Source organism: Vicugna pacos, unplaced genomic scaffold (genome assembly GCF_048564905.1).
Source record: "Vicugna pacos unplaced genomic scaffold, VicPac4 scaffold_67, whole genome shotgun sequence".
NCBI lineage: Eukaryota > Metazoa > Chordata > Mammalia > Artiodactyla > Camelidae > Vicugna > Vicugna pacos.
This window is the reverse complement of record NW_027328748.1, coordinates 35,447-54,652: the sequence shown is the minus strand read 5'-3', so window position 1 is coordinate 54,652 and position 19,206 is coordinate 35,447. Positions and strand designations below refer to the sequence as shown.

The 19,206-nt window shown below is 44.2% G+C and overlaps 1 pseudogene; it reads right to left on the bottom strand.

Moving 5' to 3' along the window:
* The window catches only part of LOC140694628 (trafficking protein particle complex subunit 9-like), a 40,468-nt pseudogene extending 22,455 nt beyond the window's left edge, over positions 1-18,013 (bottom strand).
* Between the last annotated feature and the right edge of the window lie 1,193 nt (positions 18,014-19,206).

The window sequence follows — 19,206 nt, the reverse complement described above, 5'->3', positions numbered from 1 at the left end:
ATGGAGGGCGATCTAGCTATTTCCAATGCAGGGTGTGCACAGCCCACCTTTTCAGACGCAACAACATGCTCACAGGGCAGTACAAGAGAAAAAGGAAAAAAGAAAAAGAAAAGGTGAACAAGCGAAAATTAGAAACACACAAGAACAAAAATGACTTTAACAGCCTATACAAGAACTTACGTGAGTGTGATGAGGACAGGGACGTGGGGACGGTGACACCCACACTCACCTCCTGCTCCATTGAAGGCAGGGGCCTGTGGGGAGCGGCGCTGCCGGGGGACACCAACGTGGTCAGAGCCCCAAAGCAAAACTCCACCTACATGTGTCTAGATAGCTTTTGAGCTACAAAATGTGGCCGCATTTCAGGCTGGACACTTTTACTCACTCCCACCAAGAGTAGCACGAGAGAATTAGGCTCTGCTCCTGTACCAAAGCATTGTTTTATAAATTAATGACTGTGGAATAGTAAAAGGAACAATGGAGTAAAAGTGACTGGAGAAGAACGTGCTTGACCCGAGCTCACTGGCCGCGTTATCTCCCTGACGTTCAGATGCTGGCTGGACGCTTATTGTACCAAAACAGACCCACCAGGAGGGAGGTTTAATGCACTGCTATATTTTGATGCCGAGAGCCATGCCTGGTACACGAGGTTCTGGGTAAACAATGGTGACAGTGTCAACCACTATGCTCTAAGCACACATCCAGTTACTCCGCCAAATCCCAAGGACAGACTTCAAAAGGCAAAATCCAGCTGGCATTCTCTGGTGGGTCTGCAGATTCAGAGCCAAGCAGTTGCTGAGCAAAAATGTCACCAGTGACTCCTATGACAAAGAGGAGGCACTGGCCAGCAGGCTGGGGCAGGGCCCCAGGCTTCCACTGCTCACCAACCAGTCTGTCCAGGGGGAGAAGTTGGTCCCTGCTTACGTTTCTCCGATGCACCTACCTTGACTAATGCCTGGGGGCTCAGCAGGAGGTGACAGGTGAGGTGAACGGAGCCACTCTGGGAGAAGACCGGTGCTGGCAGCTGTGCCTTCAGCAGGGCTCAGGCTCCTAAAACTGCCACCTCATCTCCAAGTAGCAGAAGGGGAGTGCGGACATGTAGATCACAGGGCCCTGTGAGGACAAGTACAGATCATGGCCACGACATGCCTTGCCCCTTCCTTAAGCCATAGAGGAATATACGGGGAGGAACTGAAAATTCAACCAGAGTTCGCCAGGCACCACACACAGGTGGGACTCGGGTCCCCTGTGCCTCTCACTCACAGGGCTGGTCTGGACTTTCTTTTTCTCAATTCTCTGGCATCTTCTCCTCCAACTGATCAACAACCAGAAAGTAGGATCTGATCTTAGCTAAGTTCAAGAATCACAGAACACCACCTCCACAGTGGGCCCGGCAGCACGTGCCAGGTCCTCCGACCGTCACCTGTGGGACCGCCATCAGCGCTCTCCAGACTCAAGGCCCGAGGCTGTAGGCCGGAGGGACACAACTTCCCTCACTCTCCTCAGCAAAGGGGGACCACTTGTTGGCAAAGGCATCACACCCTCTTCTGCCCGAGGGACAGCACGATAGACACACGGGGAAACAGAGCAGAAGGTGGGGTGGTAGGCAGCCCAGAAGAGCTTGTCTGCACTTCCGAGGCAAAGTGAGGCCTTTGACCTGATCACAGGGACAAAGTGAGGAGGAACCTTTCCCTGCTCTGTCCCATACCCTGTGACACGACTTTCCCTGTATAAGGAGTTCATTCGGAAGACCCTGGCGGTGTTTCTGATGTCCTAACCTGGCATGGTGGCTGTTGGGCATGAAGAGAGGGCCTGAGCCTTGCAGGTGCTGGGCCTAGGAGTCAGGAGACACCGGCACCACCCCCAGCTCAACCAGAGCCTCGTTATGTGTCTCGGGATTCAGCGTCTCATGTATAAGCAAAGGGATGAGACTGTCCCAGGGCAGGCTGCCCAACAGAAATGAAATGAGATCCATGTAAAGAAAGTTTCCCAGTTGCCATATTTAAAAAGTAAACAAAGAAACAAACAAACAAAAAACAATTGCTAGAAACTGATTTTAAGAACAGATCTCACTTATTCTACTGTATGTAAAATACTATCATTTTGACATGTAATCAATATAGAAAGTAACAAGATAGATTACATTCCTCTTACTAGATAAGTCTCAGCGTCTGATGTGCATTTGACCTACAGCACATGTCAGCTCAGACCAGCCTCCTCCCCAGCGCTCCTAACATCAGTGGCTGTGCCTACTCTATTGGACAGCAAGTCCAAGGGTCCCACCAGGGGTCCTGGCTGAAACGCGGGAGTAAGTGTCCACACTAACCCTAAAAGGATCTCTCTGAAACAAAGGCAGATTCACTTTTAAATGTCTGTAAACCGGCGGGCTGCACCTCCCTCCACCCTTGGCTACAAGACAGCTCTCTTCTTTGCTGATCCCTTCCTGGATGTCCGGAAGCAATCCGGCTCACAGCCAGGGCAGCCGGGCCTTCAGGTAGACTTACCTGATGTCTGTGTCCAGTCCCATGAAGTCCTCCTTCTCAATCAAGTTGCAGAGGAGGGGGATCTTGTCCCCAGACTTGTTGGGGGCCCTATCCAGCCACTTGGACTTGAGCAAGATGAAGAGTGATTCAGTGAAGTCCTCGATCCTCTTCTCCAACAACCTGCAGTCCTCGTAGATTGAAGGCCACGTCGGTGCGTGTCTGCTCGGCTACTTCCCCATGCAGCACAAAGACAAAGTGCTGAGAGTCATTAATGAGGTGCCATACAGCTCCTCTGCACTTGGAGCTTCTCGAAGGCCTTGGCCGAGAGGCAGTCGGTAATGGTGACAAGGCCCACTACTTTGCTGTGGGTCTGGGAGTTTCTCCACCCATTCTTGGGCGCATAGTGGTGCCTGTAGTGGATACAGAGTGCCCAATGGGAGCCGCACGGGCTGATCTGGCTCACCAAGTTGATTCGCTTATAGATGCAAAAGAAATTCTCTTCTGAGATGAACCCAATGGCTTGGACCACCACAAGGAGAATCTGGTCGTTCTCAGTGCACTGCACATAGTCAGGGATGCTCATGTTGCAGCCCCTGCCGAGAGGGGAGAGGAGATCGAGATACATACTCTGCTGTGGGCTGTGGTCCCCTCTGGGTTGTGGTGACATGGTGTGTACCAGCCAGAAGGCAAGGGAAGCCCAAGCAAAGCCGGGGGTACAGTTTGTCCTCAGCGTCTGCACATGGCTACCGTAGCTCGGATCACATTACCCAGCTTTTGGTCTAGGCTTCCTGCCCCTGCAGAGCAGGGTCATTTCTTGTTTTCTGCTCCAAGCACCTAGCCAGACCCTGATGCAAAGTCAGTGCTCAAAACTGCTGAATAAAAAAATGAACAAAGGAACTGCTTTCCACAACCCTTTAAGCAGAATATAAAGAAAAGAGCCACAGTGGGATCAAAACATCTGGATTTCAACTCCAATTTATTTGAACTCCTAAGCTGCAGAATAATGGATAAGAAAACTTGCCTTGGGGAGGGGGGTACAGTTCAGTGTTAGAGCACGTGCTTAGCATGTACGAGGTCCTGGGTTCAATCCCCAGTACCTCACTTTAAAAAATGAATCAAATAGACAAACCTAATTACCCTCCTCAAAAAATATTTTTTAATTCAAAATTAAAAAAACACCTTGCAATTGACCCAACACTGTAAACTTGCCTATAATTCAATTAAAAAAAAAATTCCTTGCCTTACAAGAATATATCTAGATTACGGAAGTTTGCAAATGTAAAATGCCTAGGTTACAACCTGCATAAAAAGGGGGGACTGTACAAATTTACTATCCCTCCTTTATGAGCTCTATTACCTTTGGGGGCTGGTTATAACCTCTCAGAGCTAATTTTCTCAGATTAAAATAAAGGAAACATTACCTGATTCTCAGTACTGCTGAAGAATCTGATAACCCTATAAAAGCATCTGACACACTGAGGTTACTCAATTAATGTTGAATGAATGAATAAACAAGCAAAGTGAATGCTGCTCCCTGCCACAGACCATCATAATGGTACTGCCTGGAAATCCCAAGCCCACGTTCACCCGACTCTACATTAACCATGTGGGTGACCTGGGCAGGCCTGTGTGCTTCTCTAAGCCCCAGTTTAATCATGAATAGAAATGAGGGCAATAACACAAACCTCAAAGGGTTAGTGAGTCAGTAATGAATTGTACCCGAATTTTGCAAGATGGAACCATTAAGGAAAATTGGGCAAAGTGTCCATAGGCCCTCTCCATATTAGTTCTTACAACTACATGGGAATCTACATAACATCACAAAATTAAAAGTCTAATTTTTTAAAGAGGCTATTGAGATTAAATGAGCTCACTGTCACAAATAAGGAACACACAGCACAAATAGGACAATCCCTAGACCATGAGATACACTCAGTTAAATTTCCCACTGAACCCTCTGGTCCCTCCAACTTCAGAGCACGAGGATGGGTCCTCGTGGCCAGAGACTACTGCACCTGAAGCTAACAAAGCTAATGGTCCCCACTTCCAAGAGCCCCTGTCACGACCCTAGGTCTAACTTTGTATTTGTATTTTTTTTTCTTTTTATTAAATAGAATCCCCCAATTGCATAGCCTTCAGGTCACCAAAACATGACCACAGAGATCATGATGGCAGCCCTTCTTGGTGAAACAATAAAATGAAAAGCCATTTCCACAAGAACTCTGTGTAAATCTACTAGGGAACTTCATCCTGGACTGAGGGGAAGAGGACTGGGGAGGAGGGGGCAATCTGGGGCACAGAGAACCATGGGCCACCTGTCCCACGATGGACTTCAGTTTCAACACTCACCCTCCAGGAACTTCAAAATACACACAGAGTACTATGGATAAAATTTTTTTTTTTTTAAAGAAATCACTGACTCCCTAGCAGGTCTTGTTTCTACCGAGACACAAATGGATTATGTGTATAATGTTTCACAAAAACCCTAAAATACTATCACCCCAACTTGACACATGAAGAAACTGATGGAGAGAGGTTTATCACATTGTGCAAAATTAGAGAGAGGCCACATCAGCCACCGTATTTAAACCCAATCCCCTGCTCCATTGCTCACACTAGAAAGTGTGAAATACTGCCCCTTTCCTGCCCTTTCCCTGCAATAAATCTCTGAAGAGTCTTTTCTGTGCCACCTGGAATCACAATCACATCAGTTTTCCACAAAGAGCTATGTCACTCCTTGGAGGACTTATCAAAATCTAAAGGGTTGAAATGGGAGGAGAGATTTGCATTTTCTGTTTCTCAAAGGAAACATGGCTTAAAAAGAAACTGAAAAGGACTTATCTAGTCTACGGTCTCATTGTGCAGAGGAGGAAACGGAGGCTCCAAAGAGATGAGGAAAGGGCCTTATTAACAAATATTGCCTGAGTGCAGAACCAAGCCAGCCCTTGGCGCTGCTGTGGGAGGATCTGGGAGGCCCAGGAGAATGAGTGTTAGAAAAAGGAAAGAGAAGAAGCATACAAGGCCCTGTCTCTACATCACCATACCATGGAGTTCCACCAAATTACCCAGTATGGGTGCAGCCCACATTAAGGTGGGCTAGAGAGGTTAATACAAACCTGGAAGTCTCAAGCATAGTGGAAATTCCAACAATTTCTATGCTTTTTTCCCAGTTCAAACATCATCTCAGAGGGCGCTCTGTACCAGGGACTACACAAGGCCTGGAGTTCTCCCAAATACAGATCTCTATTACCACGTGTGCAAACCACATACAGATCCACCAGAAGAAAAACACCCACAGATAAGATGGAATTACTGAAACTGAAAGCAGCCAAGCACCATATATTAACTAGGAAAAATGGTGCTGCTAGAAATGGACTCATGGACATAGAAACAAACTGTGGTTAGCAGGCAGGAAATGGGGGATTAACAGATACACATTAATAAATATAAAATAAATGACAAGGACCTGCTATATAGCACAGGGAACTATATTCAAGTTATTGTAATGAGTTGTACTAAAAGCAATCAAAAATGTATGTATATACATATGCATATGTTTACAACTGAATCTCTGCTGTACACCTGAAACTGACATTGTAAGTTAACTACACTTCAATAAAAATAATTAGAAAAATAAAAGCAAGTCATTAAAAAAATAAAAGAACACTGTAATCCCTGTAGCTGTAGGTGGTGGAGAATTCTGTCTGCAAGCAGCAAGTTCACTGGATCACTCCAGCACTGACTGTCACCCTTTCTGACCATCAGAGAGTCACTTGGTTTCACTGAGGTTACTTTTCTCTTCTGTGAAAGGCTACATTTGCAACTAACAATGTATAGAATCTAATCATTCACAAGCCCAACAATTAGTGAGGACTTCCCATGGGCCAGGCTCTGGACAGATGAAAAGATAGGGTCTCAGATATATTCATGGGTAGAAGAAGTTTACGCCATAAAGACATTAATTCTTCCTGTTTTGATAGACAGATTCAATGCAATTCTGTTAAGAATTTCTACCAGATATTTCATGGAATGTAACAAGTTAATTTATGGTCAGGAACAGCCAAGAAACTTCTTTAGAACCACCACTGGGGAAGGGTGGATAGGTCATTGGTTTCCACTGTTTTTTCTGAAGTGATGAAAACGTTCTGGAATAATAATGGTTGCACCACTGTGAATATGCTAAAAGCTGCTGAATTGTACCATTTAAATGGATGGACTTCATGATGTGTGAACAATATCACAATAAAAGTGTTATATGAAAAAATATTTTTTGACCATGATTTTCCCCTGTATACAACTAGTCTGCCGTACAATTAAAGAAAAACAAAAAAACAAAACAAACCAAACTGTGCCAGGAGCTCTTTAGGACTGCAATGTCCCTGGGTCTCCAACGCCTCTGGTGGTGCTGTTCCTGTTAACACACACTAGCTGGGCTGGACTAGTTAGGGACTCTAACTATCTTTCTAAAATCGATGGTCACGTTTCACCCTGGGACAGGGAAGCCTGGAAGATGTCACAGACTCATGCCTTCAGCTCATTTTTAACTGAACCTAGCCTTGCTTTCAACACTGTAATCCTCCTCATTATAAAAACACGCGACATCATCAAGCACCGCCATCATAGCACCTGAAAGTGTTCAAGGAACTTACCTGGGGTAGAAACACTGAGGGAGGAGATGGAAGCTCCCATAGCACTGACGCTCCCTTTTCCTGACTTCACCAGGAGAAGCTGGAATTTACAGCCTGAGGCTCTCAGCCCGGGGAGCAGTGCCCAAGCCACTGAGCTGGTCCTGACGGAGCGAGAAAGGGAGAGGAGAGCAGCCCCGGGGTCACAGGGCAGGGAAAGCGGGGGGTTGGGGACGCGGGCTGCAGCCCCGCTCGGAGGCCAGCCCCAGCCCCAGCCGCTCTCTCCCGTCCGGGTCCGCAGACACCGCCGTTCCGGGACACAGCCCACCCAGGGGCGGGGACGGGTAGGCGGCCGAGGAGAGGAAGCCCGTGAGGAGAGGACTCTTGGGCGGGAGAGGGGAAGGGGATGCCAGCCGCGGACTGAGGGGAGTCCGGCTTGGGCGAGAGGCGGCAGGTGCACACCTGGCCCTGGACAGGTGTGGCCGGGGCGCCGGGGCAGGTGGCGCGGGCAGAGGGGCCTGGCCCGAGCAATTTAGCTGAACACACGCTGACTCGCGCCCTGGCGGGCTGTGATACGCGGACCGCCCTCCCGCAGCCGCCTGAACCTTTCCCGTGAGCCCCCCACCTTGCACGTCCACAGCCGGAGGCCCCGGCACCGGGCAGGAGCCAAAGGCCTACCGGGCGACAGAGCTGAGAAGCCTTTGGGGCCGATCCCCGGCTCGGAGCTGGAGCTTCCAACCCGCGGTCCAGCTGGCACCGACTGCGCATGCGCAGGACGGCCAGCGAGCCTCTGGGTTCTGTGAGACAAGCTGGGGAAGTGAGGGAGGGAGATGTTGGGAGGAGGATGAGAGGAGGGGAAAAGTGGAGGGAGACGGACAGGAGGTGCAGAGAGAAGGGAGGGATCTGGAGGGGGGAGGGGAGTAGCCGAGATGGAGAGAAAAAGCTTTACCTCTGGGGGCACCCTGAAAGAGGCGGCAGTACTGCGTCTGTACCCTACTCTAACCCTTCAAGGCCCGCAGCTCAAATTTTACCTCCTTGGTCAAGCCCTCCAGCCAAGGCCTGTGCAGAACCCCTATGGGGATCACACCCGTTGCCCCCATGCAGAGCTGGGTTTCCTGTTGCTCTGGGAAACAAGCACCAGCAAGTGTTGTCGCTCAGAACTACCTTGGGAAGAGTACATATTCCCCTTTTACACGCTGGGAAACAGGCTGGCAGGGTCTCTGCCTTAGCTCCAATGTCCCAGGTGTTGGGCTGCCAGGGGGCAGCAGGTAAAAGATCAGAGCCCCAGACAGAGCAGACTGCCTGACTGTTGGTACATAGTCCGCATCCCTCCTGAGTAAACCACAGCCCACCCTAGGGGAACCATCAAGGGCTCACAGTAGGTCCCTGGGTGTGGGAGAGCTGTCCTCAATTCCAGTGCCCAGCTTGCTAGGTAGACAGGAGTGTTACCGAGTCCAAATTTATTCTCCTCAGTGCAGGACAGGCCAATAAGTTCGGAGACCAGGTGTTGGGGCATGGAATAGCAAGTTTCTGTATACCTTGATGGCAAACTAATGTCCTGGAAAACCATCTCCCCAAGGCAGAATTCAGGCTCCTTTCCTATGTGCTTGGTTGTAGCAAACTTCTTGGTGTAGGAATTCTTTTTTGTTAGAATCCTTTGTTCTTGCAGCTATCTGCCTGGGTCAAATATCTGTAAACCTCCAGCAAAACAAACGCTATTTCCTATTCTGCAACTTGTTATCTTTTTATGAATGAAAAAGTGTTAAATATCCTTAAAGGTCAGAGCCTTCAGAATAGGCTCTCCTGTATATTTCAGGCTCTCGGCAACATTGTTTCACAAGCAAGATGAAGCCTAGGAGGCAGAGCACAGGGTTTAAGTCAAAGGAAAAGATCTAGTATGGAGTCAGATTTGTTCTTTTCTATTACCCGGGCAGAAGGCACTTGAGGATTTAAACCCCTTTAAGTTAAAAATAAGTAAATGTTTAAGGAACTTACATACATAGGTGGGACTGTGCATAGCATATCTGGAAAAGCACACAAAGGAAAATAAACAGCGGCATCTCCAGTTAGGGCTGAAAGAACAGAGGATGAGGGAAAACTTCTTTCACTTGTGTATTTTTGTGCTCTGTTTGAATTTTTTTTAACCATATGCATGTATTTCTTTTTCAGTTAAAAAAAATTGTAATGGAGCAAAGGAGTAACTAGCACAGCAAATACAGCAGCCATGGAATCACTGATCCATCACTTTTAATTTAAGCCAGGAAACATTTATTGACTCTCTCCTATGTGCCCAGTGCTGTTTTAAGACTTCTTTTATTATTTTTATTATTTTTTTAATTTTAATTTTTATTTTATAAAATAATAACATGCTATCCCTCACCCCTGCCCAGGGCTGGTGGAAAACCAACTGAGTTTTTCTTGAGTTGTTTTCCAAGCTGTAGAGATGAGTTATAAACAGAACACATCTTCCAGGCAAAACAGTTGGAGTGGTTTTCCAGCAGGCCAGACAGCTATGAAGGGTTTACAATATAGGCGCCCAGAGGCTGAGAGAGAAAGCCTCCAGGACCCTACAACAAGCTGCCCAAAGTGCCTTCTGCATGGCACTACTGAAATAAGAAAGAACAAATCTGACTCCGTATTAGATCTGTTCTTTTGACTTTAACCCTGTGCCCTGTTTCCTAGGTTTAGTCTTGTTGGTTCTGCACCTTTTATAAAACAATGTTGCCTAGAGCCTGAAATATACAGGAGACCCTATTCTCAAGGCTCTGACTTTAAACTTTCCCACTCATATAAAGATAACAAGTTACAGAATAGAAAATAACATTTGTCTGTTGGAGGTTTACACGGATCTGACCCTGGTGAAGAGCTGCAAGAACAAAAGATTCTAACAACAAAGAATTCATAAACCAAGTTTGCAACAACCAAGCATTCCTGCTTCCCCTTTTTAATATAAAAAGAGCCTGAATTCTGACTTTGGGAGATGGTTTTCCAGGACATTAGACTTCCATCTTCTCAGCTGGATTTCCAAATTAAAGTCGCTATTTCTTGCCCCAAGTCCTGGTCTCCCGATTTATTGGCCTGTAATGCACGAACAGAACAAGTCTGGACTTGGAAACACAAAAATACATTGAAAGTACCCATTTGGTATATTAAATGACCTGCTTCCACTCGTCTTCCTGACGTTTTCTTCTCTTGACAACTCCTGCTATGTTTATGAAAACCCTGTCATGTGGACACATTTGCATCTCTAGGCACTACCCTTCCAGGTAAGAACTGATGCCAAGAAGTCAATGGAAGTTGCTAGAATGTATTACCTGGCCAGAAAAGAGCAGAAGTGGTTACTGACTGTTGTTCAGGAGCAGGCTGGGACACCTGACAAGATGTCATAAGTACGGATAGACAGCTGGGCACCAAAGGAGAAGCTTCTAAGCCTCCATGAGGGACTTGTTGGATAGGAAGGAAAACTCCCAGCCTATAGCTCTGATCCCACCACGAGCTTCCTGGGCGAGACTGGACAAGTCACTTAAATTCTCTAGGCCCGTGCTGTCCACCATGGGAGCCACCAGCCACATTCAGGATTATGAAGTTATTCTGTAGCCAGACAGAATTATAAATACACATTTTATTGCAAAGGTTCAACAAGTATAATATTTAAAAACATTATTGGTTATCTTGCCCTAACGAGTTATTTTTGTATGTCTAGCTTTCTGTGGTTTGCAATGCCTGCAACTAATGATTCCCTTACAGTGAGTAATTTTGAAATTATAAGTTACTGGACACAGTAACCTCATATCACACTTGAAATAAATTGATCCACATAAGCAAGGTGATCTGACTTAGTAGTTATGAGCAGGGGCTCTGGGACCAGCCTGCCTGAGTATAAATTCTCACTCTGCCTCCAGGGGTTTCTGTGTGAATCTTGGAAAAATTATTGCTGTTGTTGTTGTTGTTGTTGTTATTTGTGCCTCTTTTTCCTTCCCTTTTAAATAGCGAGGAATATGTAGACTCTATCTCGTACCGTGTTGCCAGGGTTAAATGAGTAAGCGTCTGTGCTGCCCACTTCCCTGGGTTTCAGCATTCTCCAGGCAATCAGTGCCAAACTCAGAGGCATTCTCCACTGTCTTCGTCAGTCTGGGATGCTGTAACAAATTACCATGGGTCGGGTGGCTTAAACAACCAGCATGGTCCTTAAGTTTTGGAGGCTGAGGTCAATGTATCTGGGAGAGGATAGCCTTCATGGCTCGAAGATGGCTGTCTTCCCACTATCTTCATGGGCCAGAGCAGAGGGAAGCAAGCAATCTGGGACCCTTTATAAGGGCACTAATCCCATTCATGAGGACTCTACTCTCATGACCTCATTTTATCCTAGTAATCACCATCCAAAAGCCCCGCCTCCCAATACCATCACCCTGGGAGATGGGGTTTCGACATATGGGTTTTGAGGGGATGCAAACATTCAGTCCACACATTGGCTAACTCTCCCCAACATGCAATCATCAAACCTGTAGCTAATTTCAAAGTAATGTTTATATCTCTCTGCCCATTTCCATTCCTGCATCCACTAATACTGAAGCCCTGTTATATTTTATTCCTTATTTTTCTGGTAGAGATTTAATTGATTCCTCTACTCCAATGCTCTCCTCACACCAAACAGTCCTCTTAACAGCCCTACCAGGTAGGTCTTCCTTAAAACACTTTCCCACTGAACCTGGTTGTTTTTTAGGTGTAAATGTCAGAATCCTCTCCACACCCCAGCCTAGAACTTTAATCCCTTACACTACCGCTCACTGTGTTATTTTTCTATTACCACTGTAACAAACTTCCATAAGCTTAACAGCTTAAACCAGCACAGATTTATCACCTTATGGCTGTGGAGGTCAGAGATCCAACACAGTTCTCATTGAGCTAAATTCAAGTTACCAGTAGGGTTCCTTCCTTCCAGAGGATCTAGAAGAGAATATTTCCTTGTTTTTGTTTTTTCTTTCCAGTTTCCAGAGGTCACCCACCTTCCTTAGCTTGTGCCCCATGACTTCTTCCATTTTCATGGCCAGCAGCCTTTATGAACACTGCTCCATGGCTACACCTCCCTCTGATTTTAAACTCAGCTGGGCTATGTCCTCCATTTTAAGGACCCCTGTGATTACATTCGGCCCACCTGGACAATCCAGGCTACTCACCCTATTGTCTCATCTCAGGATCCCCTTCTCCCCTCGCATTCAGGCATTATGTATGTGGCTGTGACACTCACCTTGTGTGACATTTCCTCTCATGAGCAATTTAAGGTTCAAGGCACTTATGAATGACTTTTTGTTTTTCTTCCTTAGTCTTCATTCAGTATGTGTGGTGAGATTATATGAATCCTTTTTATTTGTGGCCCTCCACTAATCTTTAATAATGTACCATGAGTTTAAAAGGCTAATAGACAATTTAGAAGACAGAAATCCTCTAAGATTTTTCTCCAAATATATCTGTCATCCTTTTTGCCATGTACAGTAACATGTCACAGTTGGCCAACATGTGGCGGGGGAGGAACATGATTCTGCCACCACTCTACCCTCATTCACACCAATTTGATGATCGCCTAACCAAGGATCTATGCTCCACACTTCACTTACTTCCTCCTCCTTTCCATTGACTATCATGTTCCCACTGCTTCCTTCACTCACCACATCAGGAATTCATGACCACATTCTTCTCCAAATAAAATGGATATCTTGCATCTAATGTCTGATAACTGTTCTTATTGTATATGCACACACTGACCTACACATAACCCCACCCATCTCTTTATTTTCCTAGAATCTTCCAGAGGAATCAGTTCCATGATGATGATGATGATACTGACAGTGATGACAGGGGCCTCTCAAGGATTCTGATAAAGAGGGAATCAATAAAGGGAGGGAATCATTGCAAAATTGCCCCAGAAACAGGCTTAAAACTAAATAACTGCTAAAGTGTTTAATGAAATTGACTAATATTTAACTATTTTTAAAACTTTGTAACACTGAATTTAAAATTTTAATGGGAATTTTCATTCACCCCTAACCAAGATTCAACTCTAGCACCAAAATCTAAGGATTTCTATCTTCTAACCAATTGTCCACTAGCCTTTCAAACACGTGATCCTTTAAAAAGGGTAAGCGCTGGTTTGAAAATAATCAGGATTCATATAATCTCACCAGACACAGTGAATGTGGAAAGACCAAGGAAGAAAAACAAAAAGCCATTCATATGCCTTGAAACTTACGTTGCACACAGGAGAAAATGTTAGCCAAGGTGAGTGTCACATCAACATGACGCCTGAGTGGGATGGGGAAGCTGATCTTCCTCATCAGACATTTATGCTGATTTGTTAGATGCCAACACAGTTCCCTCATTGGATTTGCTTCTAATAAGTATGGAAGAGTTTAGGCTCTACTAAGAGCAGACTAAACATTTTCCCCTGCTGTCAGGTCACTGGACTGAATGTCACCACAAGAAGGATATGATTATGTTTCATTGGGAAGTCTTCCTGAGAAGCAACAGGCTTTTCGAGGGCAGAACTGCAGGTCCCCCCATGGAGGGCTGGAGGAGGGCTAGACGGGACACTGGAAATACAGGAGGAGTGAGTTCAGATACTGCTGCTCAGGTCGCCAAAGTCAGCAGTGCTATCTCTAAGGATATGTCATTCTCCCAAAAGTTCCATGAGTGAAGGAGCCTGTGAACACTAAGCAGGTTTTAAGACACAGCAGCTCATAATTTGCATCACAACTCAATTACACTACGTTTTGATATTTGGAAAATAATTAGCCCATTGTTCTTTGAAACTGCAGGAGTAGTAATAGAAATAAAAAAGACTGAGCCATCTTGGAGACAACAATCAATAAACAATTCTAAATCTGCAGGATTCCTTGACAATATGCAAGCAATGAGCTGAATGTGTGCTGCAGATACCTCTTACTACAGGGCTCACTCCTGCAAAGCATAGAACTAGTTTTCTCAGCAGACATAGGGAACCAAGTCAAGATTCCTAATCTTGAGAGGTTTACTATATGGCAGGAAAGAGCAGACAAGTACATACAGCCAAATATGAATAAATGTAATCAAATATTATGAAATGTGAATGGAACACAGATGAAAGAGAAATTCCTTTCACCTGGGATCTAGAGAGACTTCTTCAGAAAATGTGGCTTTGGAGATGGCCAAAGACATGGGTGGAATTTTGGCAGAAAAGGATGTAAGGAATTTAAAAACTGATTCTAAGATTCATATAAAAATGCAAAGGATCCCAAATATCCAAAACAACTTTGAACAAGAAAAACAAAGTTGGAAGACTTACACTATCTGATTTTCAGACTTTTTTTTATAAAGCTACAGTAATCAGAAAGTATGGTGTTGGTGTAAAACAGGAAAATAAAATAATGAAACAGAATAGAAAGTTCAGAACTAAACCAACACTTATATAGACAATTGATTCTCAAAAAGGATGCAGTGGAGAAAAGGATCTTTTCAACAAGTAGTGCTGGAATTGTTAGATAGTGATATGCAAAAAACAAAAATGGACTTTGATCCACACTTCACAAAATATACAATAATTAACTCAAAGTGGATCATAGATCTTATTAGGAAATCTTAAACTATGAAACAGCTAGGAGAAAAAGCATAGGGTTAAGCTTTATGACCTTGGGTTTGGCAAATATTTCTTTGCTATGACACCGGAAGTATAATCTATTTTAAAAATTAACTGATAGAGTGAACTTTACAAAAATGAAGACTCTTCAAAGCTCTTCTAAGCACTGTGAAGCAAATGAAAAGACAAGCCATAGACAGAAGCTATTTGCAGATCATATATCTGGTAAGTGTCTCTCTTTGTGTCTGATCCAGAATAAAAAGGTTTCAAAACTCAATAATAATGCAAACACCTGAATGAATGAATGAGGCCAGAAAACACACTTCAGTTAAGATATCCAGATGGATAATAAGCATATGAAAAGATGCTGATTAAAGATGCCATTAGTCATTAGAGAAATGTTTTTAAAAACCACAGTGAGATACTACTACACATACCTACTAGAATGTATACGATTAGAAAGACCGACCTTACAAAGTGCTGGCAAGGAAATAGAGCAACCAGAACTGATACACACCACGAGGAATTTACAGTAGCACAACCATTTTGGAAAACTGTTTAACAGTTTCTTTTAAAAAGGTAAACACCTATCTACCACATAACCCAGACATTCCTCATCTGATGCTTTAGAAAAGAAAAGCATATGTCCATACAAAGACTTGTAACCAAATATTCACTACAATATCATTTATAATAGCTCAAGTTATAAATAACCCATGCATCCATCAAGAAGTAAATGGAGAAACAAAGGATGGTCTATCCAAACACTGCTCACAATAAACTATTCAGGAAAAACTCAGAACTAAGCAATACTCTGCTAAAAGAAAAATAAGCTATTAATACAGCAACACAGATGACTCTCAAAATAATTACACTAAATGAAAGAAGTCAGACAACATAGAGTAGATACTGCATGAATCCATTCATACAATGATCTTGAAAATGCAATCCACTATGTTGTGATAGAAACCAGATCAATGGTTTCCAGGGGAATAGATGGGGAGCGAGGGAGGGACAACAAAATGCAGGAGAAGAGTTTTGTGGGTGATGGGTATGTTCACTGTCTTGAATATGGTCATGGTTTCTTGGTGATATACTTATGTTAAAACATATTAAGTTGTACACTTTAAATGTGTGAAAATTATTTTGCCAAGTATACCTCAAAGCTGTCTTTAGAAAAAAGGCACTTCTGTCCTGACACAACTCAGGGCCTGATTGGAGTGAGATGATCAGTCCCTCACCCTGTCTGCCTAACGGGAAGGTAGAAAACCTCTCACGGAAGATAAGATATGGATTTTTCATTTGCAATGTCTGCCATGTAATAAAGAATTTCTAGACATGCAACATGTCAAGACTATATGATAGATAAAATGAGAATAAGGAACGTTAGACAATGGATACAAACCCCCAGGTGATGTAAGCATCAGAGTTACCAATAGAGGCTATAAAATACTTTTAATATATTCAAGAAAATAAGGAAATGATGGGAGAATAGATAACAGGGTCAAGACTTTCCCCAGAGAAATATAATGGAATGTATTTTTAAGAAAAATCAAACAGATACTCTAGAACTGAAGCTTTCAGCTCTGGAAACAGGTAAACAGAGCTAATTAGGATCCCTTTGAAGTAAAACTTTCAGTAATGCCGGATAAAATACAACAACAAAAGTAACACAGAGCTTACTGTGGAGAGAGAAGTTCCCAGGTGACAATACAAAGAGGACACTTACTGCCAAAATGGTAATCTTGTGAGCTGATGCCACCGCACCCTGGAGGGAAGGGGTTTTCATCTGCACATAAATAGGGATACAATGTCCATTTAGGGAAAAGGGTCCATACCAGATGTAGAAGAGTCTTCCTTTATAGAAACCTCTGCATAAGACGTATTGGAAGACTTGCCTCTTCACTGAAAGGGAGACTCAAAGTTCTCCACATGTGCACACAGGAAAGGGGTGAAACAACCGGTTCTCTAGGGAAAAACAAAGTCTCCCTTAAAAAAATCTAATCTCCACGCCCCTGCTTTATATGAATGTGGAATCCAAATTGATACTCCACTTAAGATTCCGGAATTCCCTAACCAAAAAATACAATAATTCAAGGTTGATCATATCACCTGGAGCCTTAGGATAAGCAACACAAAATTGTTCTCTAGGGAAACTTTAAAAACCAGGATGTAAGGCACAATCATAGGAAAAAAATTGTACTCACTATAGAGAAACTCCCACAACTCTACACACACACAGACACACAACTAAAACCAGAAGGAAATAAGTGCCACAGGGAAGAAAGAGCTAACTGTAAAACACAGGATGATTAATATTCCAGAGCCTAAAATTATGACAAAATATAAGAGAGAGCATAAAATAAGTATGACTGAATCACTAAAAGATAAAATGAATCTTATATAGCGTAATGAACAATCAGGACATCATGAAAAAGAAAACAGATCAATTTTTTAGAGAACTAAACAGAACTTATGGAAACAAAATACAGATATCATTTGGTATATAAAATTCAATGTATGGGTTAAGTAAATTTTAATCTTCAATATCTAGGGTGTTCATTAAAATTCAACAGAAATCTCTAAAGTAATTGTTTAAAAAGAGAATAAAAATAAAGGAGTCAAAATGAAGAATGCAAAATAGGCCGGTCACTATTCTAAGTTCTTCATCTATTTTATCACTTACTGCTCACAGTCTTTGAGGTGGATAGTGCCACTTTTTGTATACGAAGAAAGTGAGTCTCAAACGGATTACATATCCTGGTTACATGGTTAGCAAGGGAGGGAACCAAGCCCGGATAGGCTGTCTCTAGACGCCATGCTCTTAACCATGACTGCAAGGTATATAACAGGCAGGAGAAAAGCAGAGCAAAGCAAATAGAAGTCACAAAACAAGATGCCAGAAATAAAACATCATCACTAATCACAATGTATTTAGATGAAATAAATAATGAGTTAAAAGATTTACAGATTTCATTTGTTTAACTGAGACAAAGCAAAATTAAAACTTAAAACTGGTTGAAAGCTTAGAAGAATAACAGAAAGAGGTCAAAAGTTAGAGCCAGAAAAAGAGACACCTGAGAAATACTAATCAATGGAAATGTTATCACTCAAGCCTCCCTCAGGTTCATAGGTACCTGAAACCCACCTTGGCCTGACACTTACCAGCTCTGTGCCTGAGCGAGACATTCAATCCCCCGGAATCTTCGTTCACTCACCTGTGAATGTAAGGAACGATCCCTCCTTCCATCCGGCCAATTTGTATTGACTGCTGTGCCACGGGTACTGCTCAAGCCACCTGAGGTCCGTCAGTGAACAAATAAGGATCCTTGTCCCTGTAGGACTGAGGAAGAGCAGAACATAAACTACAGTCGTGACAGTCATGTGAAATATATGGTATTATAGAGGGTGATAGAAATAATATGATCCGGGAGAGGGGGTTTCTGGGGCAGAGACAAGGGGAAGGCAGTTTCCAGTTTAAAATGAGATGGCCAGAGCTGGCCTCACTGAGGACCTTGAGAAGGGGGTGCTAGTTGCTGAGCTCCCTCTAACACAGCACCGCACGCTGGGTGACGTGAACCACAGAGGCTCACGGTCTCACAGCCCTGGGGGCGGGGAGTCTGCAGGCAGGGTGTCAGCAGGGCTGGTTCCTCCTGAGGGCTGGGAGGGAGAGGCTGGTCCAGGCCTCTCTCCTTGGCTTGGAGACGACAGTCTTCTCTCCACATCTCAACCCGTCAACTCCCATGTACACGTGTCTCTGTGTCCACATTCCCCCTTTTTATCAGGACACAAGTCATACTGGATTAAGGCCCACCCTAATGACCTCTTCTTAACCAATGACATCTGCAACAACCCTATTACCAAACGGGGTCATGCTCTGTAGTCCTGGCGGTTAGGACTTCAGCATATGAGTTGGACAGAGACCGACCAGGGCAACAGGCCTGTGGGTGCATGTCTGATGTCCCCAAGGGCCAGCAGGGAGGCCAGTGTGGCTGGAGCGGAGTGAGCCAGGGAGAAAACCGGAGATGAGCTCAGCTTGGGCAGGGGGAGGAAAGCTGTAAGGTCACCATAAGGACTCTCGCTTCTTCACTGAGTGAAATGAGAAGCCATTGCAGGATTTTGAGCAGAGAAGATCACACCCAGGGTCTCAATCATGCCTGACTTAGGCGATGAGGATGAAAATATTTAGGCTTTTGAGCTGATAATAGTTAGACTACATGTTGGACTTTGAGTTGATGGTATAGTAAATGAGACTCTGGAGGGTGCTGGGATGACGTGGGTGCATATTGCATGTGGGATGGACAAGAACCAGTGGGGCCAAAGGGAAGAACTTGGTAGAATAATGGCCCCCAATATGTCCACGGTCTGATCCCTAGAATTCCCTGGGAATATGTCACAGTGCATGGCAAAAGGGACTCTGCAGGTGTGACTGTCAAGGACCTTGGGATAGCAGATCACTGTGGGAAAGCAAACGTCATCACGGAGGTCC